Consider the following 9,847-nt stretch of genomic DNA (forward strand, 5'->3'; position numbering starts at 1 on the left):
TTGATAATTTAAATGGTGCAAGATTTTTCACAAGGGGTTGTTGAAAATGTGCGATTACTGCTTTTTTTTCAAGTTTCTATCATATTTTTTGCTTGGTGCAGCTACCTGCGTCGCATGTATGATTCGCGAGCAGGGTATGTGTTTATTTTATGTTGACCGCGTCGCATGATTAATTCGCGAGCGGGGAAATAGATGCATCTATAGGCGCGCCGTCGACCCTCGGCAAGTGCACATTTCTTTTCTGTTGGATCGGGCCGTCGCCTCGGTATGATTTGCGCATGATATTTTTTATATATTGTTTCATGAGAAATTTTAAATGATGATATTGTCTTTCATGGTTTGGAATGAACTGACTTAAATGAAGAGAAGTAAAATCTTGAAAATCTTTGTTAATTGTTAAAAGGTGTTTACCTGTTTTACAGCTTTGTGAATTAGAACATGCTATATGAATCCATGATTTCCTCACACCATTAGTGTATTATTATTGGACCGCTAGTGAGTGTCCAGGTTGACCATCTCGTCTCTACCCCTTCGAGGATAGGCGGGATACTCACTGAGTACACGTTGATTACGTACTCATACTACACTTCTGTGCATTTTTGTTGCACAGGTATATGTTACTTTAGCGGCCTACTGGGCATAGCAGCACGGATGATTCGGGGACTAGGTGAGTTGCAGTATGCGAGGCGGCCCGCAGCTTGTAAAGTCCCTTCTATTGAATTGTATCTTCTTTCTGTCCATTGTATTCCGGACGGATGTTGTATCGTATTTTGTGTCCTTATCAGTAGATTCTCATGCACATGTGACACCGGGTTCTGAGGTGGTTTTCGAAAAAAGTGTACTAATGATTTATTACTTGAATTGAAATAGCGATTTCTGTTTATTTATGAAAAATGTAAGGAAAATTCCGAGATTTTCGAAGGTATTAAAAGAGAATTTAATCGATAATTTAGTTGGCTTGCCTGACGAAGGAGTCTGGCGCCATCACGACCCGTAGTGAATTTGGGTCGTGACAATATGTCTTTTGCATATTTTGTATCTGATTTATACATAGTAAAAACAAATTTCATACAACTAATTATATATTATACAATTTATCTACAAACCAAGTCTAATCTTCACCAAAACCCCTCAAAATTGAGATATAAACTCCAAACCATAAACACAATTGTTTGCAACAATACCCAATCCAAACAAATAATGATTTTTGAAAATCCAAATTCGAATTCAAAGCTTCAAAGCTTTTTAATGGCTGTCAATTGTGGAATTGCTGCTCTCTTTTCCTTTGCTTTACATTACTGAAATGTGGGATTGAGAGATAGAGAGAGACGTAGAGAGAATTCTCAATTCTTTGCAACAACATCCAAAACAATATTTTTTGAAAATCCAAATTCGAATTCAAAGCTTCAAAGCTTTTTAATGGTTGTCAATGGTGGAATTGCTGCTCTCTTGTGCAAGATACGTGGGGAGGGGGTAGGATGTGGAGAGAGAAACGTGGGGGAATGGAAGATATGTTAGAGTAATTTTAGGACACTAACTATTATCATTAATTCCCTTAAAATGTACATAAATGATAATTGGGTGTATAAAATGTAATTATAGTAAAACTTGAGTAGGGAGGGTAATATTGTTTCTTATAGTGTATAGGAATGTAAAAATTCCATTTGAAAAAAAGGATAACTTTTTAAAGTATTTGTCATTATTTACGTTTAAAATTTGCACCTTTTATACAACATCCAAGTTTGCTTGGTATTATATTTTGTCGTCCTACATATTATTACAACTTCCACAAATACTAAACACGGAAAGATAATATTACTCATTTAAAATTCAAAATATTAGGACTTCTTACCTAGTCTAAATAAGGAAAAGTTTAATAACTAAAATTTTATTTGATTTAAAATTTCTAAATATTAGGAAAATAATTAAAATTTAATTTTTTCCAATGTAAAATCTATTTTTAAAGGATAAAAAAGGTGAACGGTATTTTGCTAAGGGGCTTCGTGCTTTTAATATAATATAGATTATTCGTTTTTACTGTTCTATACTACTTTTTTTCTACGTGTTTTCCTAATAAACAGTAAACAATTCAAAATTCACTTCTTATTTCTAATTAAGTAATCCATCTCTTTTTATATAATATGCTTCAATTTGTTGTCTATGCATGTTTCAATCATACTTTATTTACTTCTTTCAGTATTTGGAACAATAACAACAACATACCCAGTAAAAAGTATATATTTGAGAAAGCTGAATAATTATAGTGTTGATAAGGCCTTAAGACAAAACTAGAGAGAGAATCTCTCCCTTCTCACTAAAAAATCCCTTTCCCGTCTAACCAACAAATCAATCCTACACCGGTTATTAAATGGAACCAATCACTGCCCTAGAGGAACTACCTCCAAAACCACCAGATATTAATCTCACTCAGGCAAATGAACCAATCTCCTTCAAGGACAAACTTCTCACCAATGAACAAGAGAGAAGTCTCTCAATATCCTCACCTCCTCTGTATTTACTGCCCATGGCCATTGATACCATCGAGGAAGAAGGGGAAAAGACTCCTGAACCACAGGAGAATGAATACCCGGTCCCAATAACTGGGGAAGATAAAAAACGAATCTGCTATCCCTAGAGATTTTCGGTTATAATCAAACTTCAAGGAAAAAAAATCCTACACCAAATTCTTAAATGTAAACTATCAGATCTTTAGAAGCCTACAAAAGCTTTTCCTCTAATTGATCTTGGCGAGGACTATTATACTGTGAGATTCAATAAAGAAGAAAACATGATAAATGATTTACAAAACGGTCATTGGTTTATGTTTGGACATTTCTTATCAGTGCAACACTGGGAGCCCAACTTTGTACCTTCAAAAGCGAGACAAACTCTTACTGCCACTTGGATACGTCTGCCACAACTCCCCACAGAGTTTTATGATGAAAAAATTCTAAAAAAAGTGAGTAATACAATTGGCCGGTTACTCAAGGTTGATGCTTGCACATTAACAACTCTGTGTGGGCGTTATGCCAGAATCTATATAGAGTTACCACTGAACAAACAGGTTAAATCCAACGTGTGGATTGGTTCCCACAAACAACAAATTCTATATGAGTGTGAAAGACTTTTATGCCTAAACTGTGGTTATCTTGGCCACTCTACTAGACAATGCACTAAAATGAAGCTGCAAACAACAACTTCAACGGCAGAAAAGCCAGAGGAAGAAGAAAAAGGGCATGGCAGCTCCATGCACGAGCAACAATCCAAGACCAAGGAGGAGTGGAAGACAATCACCTTCCACAAAGGGAAGAAAAAGCTCTTGATGAATCAAACCAAAGAATCTCCGGCGAAGGCAGGTATAAATGCCAATATTAGAAGATAATAATTTACTAACTGATAACTTTACTGGCAAAAATAACTCATTAGGACACGTGTCCACCATTACAACACCCAACCTAAATTACTCCCTCTGTAATACTAAAGAAACAAGCAACCTACCTACTAATAAGCCCCCTAACATACTAAACAACTCTACTAACGACCATAATTATCCCATGCATGCCACAAATGACAAAACCTACATGTCAAACAAAGACAAAGCCACACTCCAAATGGCTAATGCTAATGAACACGTACTCCAAAACCAATCTACTTCCCCCTCCTAGTAAAACCTATACGCTACCCCTTACAAACAACATGCAAAGTGATTCTACAATTATGAAGCCGATTCTGTAAATTACCAAGGCAACAACAATACATCAAACTCATCTATAAGTTCTTCCCCCTCATTAAAAAATACCAAGACTTCCCATCTCCAACAGGAGACGTTACAGGCTCATACAAATCCTTCGTCTAAATCGGCCACAAATAATGGCAAACCCAACACCTACCAACCCACAAATAACCAATACTCCCACAATCTTCATTCAACCCCCAATGTCGGAGAACCATCACCCTCTATCCTAGGTAGAGCTGGGTTTAATGGACATGCCATCTCCTTCAACATCATGTTGAACGAGAGAGAGACAGTGATTGTACTTCACAACTCTCGCTATCTCGCACAGTCAATCTCGGAGGGCATACGGTTGTCAATGAACAACTACATGAACCATATCTGGTTGAACAACATCCTCCACCAAATTGCACCAAACTTACCCCTCAATGCAACTCAAACAATGATGGGAGAATGGAATCTACCACCCCACTTTGTTCCTATCCAGAATGCTCATCCAGGGGCGGCTCAAGCACATGTAGGGACTAAATCCAAAATTTAATATGAGGCCTAAATTTTTAAAAGGAAGTTATAAGATATATTTTTATTTGAAATCTATTCTTCTAGGTTTTTGAGATATAAAGTTGTTAATAATCTTTTTATAATCGATTTTTTCTAATAATTCATTTTCAATTAATATTATAGCCAACTCATTTAGTATTTCTTGAGATATTGTTGATTTTAAATAAGATATTATTGAGTAATAGAAGTATAGGTCCATTGTAAGCTTAAAAGTATTGTTGAACACTTAAACTAATAAAATTTTGGAGAAAGAATATGAATAAGAATACTAAAGAGAAAGACAAAATTTAAGTAGGGGTTTTGAAATATGAAGAGATTTGAAATAAGAAAAATTGACTTGAATAAATAAGAAAGGGAGAGTAAAAGTTTTACACGTTATCTAGTGATAGAGTAAAAAGCAAAAATTGGAACTTTGGAAAAACTATTCATCTACCCATTCTTAAGCAAGTCAAAATGATTACTTTATTTATATATAGAAAAAGCTTTCTGTTCTTTTATATTAAAAACTCTACTTTTGTATTAGAAGTACTAAATATTACAATTTTTTTTAAATACTTATAAATTTGTTATCTTTAAGAAATGGGCCCCTTAAATTTGGGGGCCTAAGGCATAAGCCTTACCTCTTATAACGTTAGAGCCGGCCTTGTGCTCATCTACAATTGGATCTACCATTCTTCACTCCAGAAATTGCCACCAACATCAATCTAATCTTCACACCATAGGATGCACATGCAACTCAAAATCTAACAACAAATGCCCAGCATGCACAACCAGCTCCTCACTAAGGTCCACCACACCCCCCATGCACCAACAAACTTACCACACCAAGAGGAAATGATGGAAGAGGCAGCGGAGCCCATCAACTTAATCCCAAAATCAATAATGGAAGATTCAAATCTTAACGAGATAAAGGTGTTCATCTTCATGGAGAGGCAAGAACATAGGCAAATTCTCAAATGTCCAATGTCACTTTACAAGTGCACAATGGACATAAGGCCTCCAGCCGATCCAACTGTAGGAAACATGCCATGATACTGGTTCGCTTTCAGAGAAGGAACCCAGTGCATGCACCAAGGATGCTGGAGAATGGAGACCTCCACAATTGAAACCTCAACATAAGTAGGGCTATCTCTTTCATAATTTGGAATGCGTAGGGGGGGAGGGGGAGGGGGGAGGGAGGGGTGGATAATGATAACTTCAGATTGCATTTTAGGGAGATGATGGACACTCATCACCCTTGCATGGTTACACTCTTGGAAATAAGAATGGACAACCATATGCCTCTCCTGAATCCATTTTATTTCTCTGACATGATTGAAATCCCGGCTATTGGTCAGTCGGGTGGTATGGTTATTGTGACGACCCGGCCAATCGTCTCATGAGTTACCGCTCTGTTTCCCCCATTTCTGCTTTTTTATGCTTTGTTATTCGTGTTTTGCGGTATCGGTTTGGTCGGATCGAATCCGGAATGATTTTGGTAAGGTTTGAGACACTTATTCTCTTTTAAGGAAGATTAAGCTGGAAAAGTCAACCGGATGTTAACTTATGTGTTAGAGGGCTCGGATGTGAGTTCCGATGGTTTAGTTATCTTCGGGAGGTGATTTATGGCTTAGGAGTGTGATCGGAATGGGTTTTGGAGGTTTGGAGTGGATTTAGGCTTGAATTGGCGAAGTTGATATTTTGGCGATTTTCGGTTGGTAGGCGAGATTTTGATGTAGGGGTCGTAATGGAATTCCGAGAGTTGTAGTAGCTTCGTTGTGTCATTTGGGATGTGTGCAATATTTTAGTTTATTCGGACGTGGTTTGGTTGGGTTTTTGATCAAAAGCGGAATTCGGAAGATTTTTAAAAACTTAGGCTTGAATCCGAGGTGTTTTGGTTGATTTGATGTTGTTTGAAGTGTTTTGATGATTGGAACAAGTTTGAATAAGGTATTAGGTTATGTTTGTGCTTTGGTTGAGGTCCCGGGGGCCTCGGGGTGATTTCGGGTGGTTAACGGAGAGTTTGAGGTGTTATTGCAGCTGTTGGATTGCTGCTTCTGGTGTTTTCGCACCTGCGGTTTGGGGACAGCAAGTGTGGAGATGCACGTGTGGAAAGGGAGTCGCAGAAGCAGATTTGAGCGGAAGAGCCAAGAGCCGCAGATGCGGGGAATTGACCGCACCTGCGAAGGCGCAGGCGCGGAGAGTTGACCGCAGATGCGGTATTTTGCCCGTTAGTGATTTCCGCAGATGCGGAGGTATGACCGCATATGCGGTACCGCAGAAGCAGCTATAGTGCCGCAGATGCGAAATAACTGGACAGGAGAATTAAAAGAAGTCCTTCGCGAATTTTGGGTTATTTCACCATTTTTGACTTCGGCTTTGGAGCTTTTTGGGCGATTTGAAAGAGGGATTTCAAGGGAACTTCATTGAGGTAAGGATTTTGGACCTAAAACCCATTCCTATGCTATTATTTCATGGATTAGAGCTAGAATTTATGGAAATTAAGGGTGAATTTGGGGGAAGCTAGGGTTAAGGATTGGAGACCTATGATTGAGGTTTTGATGGACCATTTGAGGTCGGATTTCTGAGTTTTTGGTATGTATGAACTCGTGGTATGTATGAACTCGTGGGAAGTCAGGGATATTGATTTTGGTGTTGACCTGGTGCCAGGCACTCAGCCTATTTCTATTCCGTTGTATCGTATGGCACCAGCGGAGTTGAAGGAGTTAAAAGAGCAGCTTCAGGAACTCCTTGATAAGGGGTTCATTCGGCCTAGTGTGTCACCTTGGGGTGCGCCGGTTCTGTTTGTGAAGAAGAAGGATGGCACTATGAGAATATGCATTGATTATAGGCAATTGAACAAGGTAACAGTTAAGAACAAATATCCTTTGCCTCGCATTGATGATTTATTCGACCAGCTTCAGGGAGCGAGGGTATTGTCCAAGATTGATCTCCGTTCAGGTTATCACCAGTGGAAGATCAGGGATTTGGATATTCTTAAGACGGCCTTCAGGACCAGATATGGTCACTATGAGTTCTTGGTTATGTCTTTTGGGCTGACCAATGCCCCAACAGCGTTCATGCATTTGATGAACAGCGTGTTCCAGCCTTATCTTGACTCATTTGTCATAGTTTTCATTGATGATATTCTGGTATATTCGCGCAGTCAGGAGGAGCACACAGAACATTTGAGGGTTGTGTTGCAGAGATTGAGGGAGGAGAAGCTTTATGCAAAGTTCTCCAAGTGTGAGTTTTGGCTCAGTTCAGTGGCATTCTTGGGACACGTGGTGTTCAGTGAGGGTATTCAGGTTGATCCAAAGAAGATAGAGGCGGTTCAGAGTTGGCCCAGACCGTCCTCAGCCACAAAGATTCGCAACTTTCTTGGTTTGGCAGGCTATTATTTCCGGTTTGTTTAGGGATTCTCATCTATCGCATCTCCCTTGACCAAGTTGACTCAGAAGGGTGTTTCATTCGTATGGTCGGACGAGTGTAAGGAGAGCTTTCAGAATCTCAAGACAGCCTTGACCACAGCTCCTGTAACGACCCGACCGGTCGTTTCGCATGCTAACGCTCTGTTCAGCAGTCGGAGGCCATGAAAAACTTCATTTCCGGTATTATGACTGGTACGCGTGGTCGGAATTGAATTTCGGGAAGTTCGGAGTTGATTTGGGAAGAGAATCCTCATTTCGGAAGCTTAAAGTTGAAAGAATGAACTAGGATTGGAATTTTGAGTAAACGACCTCGGAATCGGGATCTGAAGGTTCCAGCAGGTTCGTATGATGATTTCAGACTTGGGCGTATGCCCGGATCGGGTTTTGGATAACCCGGGAGCGTTTTGGCGCATAATGTGGAAGTTAGCATTTTAGAAGGAATTTCTTAAGTTTGGCTTGAAGTGCATTTTAGTGTTATCGATGTCCGTTTGGGATTCCGAGTCTGGGAATAGCTCCGTATGGTGATTCTGGAGTTGGGAGCGCGATCGGAAGTGAATTCGGAGGTCCGTAGGTCATTTTGAAGCCATTTGGCTAAAGATAGAAATTTGAAGGTTTTTGGGATGTTTGACCGGAGGTTGACTTTTTGATATCGGGGTCGGAATCCAATTCCGAAAGTTGGAGTAGGTCCGTAATATTAAATATGATTAGTGTGCAAAATTTGAGGTCAATCGGACGTGATTTGATAGGTTTAAACATCGGAAATAGAAGTTGGAAAGTTCAAAGTTCATAAAGCTTGAATCGGGGTGTAATTCATGGTTTTAGCGTTATTTGTTATGATTTGAGGCCTCGAGCAAGTCCGTAATGTGTTTTGGGACTGGTTGGTATGATTGATTGGGGTCCCGGGGGCCTCGGGTGGATTCCGGGTGGTTAACGGATCGAAATTAGAATTTGGAAGAGAGCTGAAGGCATCTGGTTGCTGGTGTTTTCGCTTCTGCGGTTGGTTGACCGCAGAAGCGGCACCGCAGAAGCGAACGGGGAGCCGCAGGTGCGATTTTTGGTCCAAAGCTTGAGGACCGCAGATGCGGTCGAAATTCCGCAGAAGCGGAACCGTATCTGCGGAAGGGGCATCGCAGAAGCGAGAAAGGGCGGCATGGGAAGGAGCCGCAGAAGCGGCCTTTGGACCGCATAAGCGGAACTGCTGATGCGGCATGGCTTCCGCAGAAGCGGAAATGACTGGAAGCAGAACCTTGTTTTAAATCGTGGGATTGAGTTCATTTCTCCCATTTCTTCATGGCTTGGGCGATTTTTGGGGAGCTTCAAGAGAGGGTTTTGTCGTTAATGTTGAGGTAAGTTATCCCCACCACTTTTGAGTTGAATATATCAATTATATATGGGTTTAAGCATGGAAATTAGAGTAAATATTGAGGTTTTGGTTGAAAACCTAGAAAATTATAATCTTGGATTTTAGCCACGATTTTGAGTATGGAATTAAGAGAAAATTATACATTTGAGTTCCTAAGGTCATGGGTAATCTTTATCTTCGAAAAAATTTCGGATTCCGGGCACGTGGGCCCGAGGGCATTTTGGTCATTTCTCTAAGCGGAGTTGGGAATTCGTATAATTTGAAATGTTAACGAGTATTTGAGCATGTTCTCATTAGTTTGTCGTTAAATGGCTAGCTTTGGGGCATTGTGCGTCGGTTCAAGCCTTCGGAAGAATGTAGAATGCCGGTTATGAGTCTTCGGAGCGAGGTGAGTCTCCTTTCTAATCTTGTGAGGGGGAAACTACCCCATAGGTGAGTTAAATTGATTATGTGCTCCTATTTGTGGGGGGCTACGTACGCACAAGGTGACGAGAGTCCGTGCGTAGCTACTATTATGCTATTGTCCGGGTAGTCTAGAACCCAAAAAACATGTTATACTTGGATTACTGTGAACCCATTGATAGTGGAATTGTTTAAATCACCTTGAATTGGTAAAGGAATTTAAAAAGAGATTTAATATTAATTTTCCCTGAAATGTTAAAAAAGAGAAACTTGTCTATTTGGATGATTATCCTCGATAAACTCTTAATTTCCTACTTGAGCATGTATTTTATGTGTGCCTGCGTCGCATGGATGATTCGCGAGCAGGATATGTGTTTA

Source organism: Nicotiana attenuata, unplaced genomic scaffold (genome assembly GCF_001879085.1).
Source record: "Nicotiana attenuata strain UT unplaced genomic scaffold, NIATTr2, whole genome shotgun sequence".
Classification (NCBI taxonomy): Eukaryota; Viridiplantae; Streptophyta; class Magnoliopsida; order Solanales; family Solanaceae; genus Nicotiana; species Nicotiana attenuata.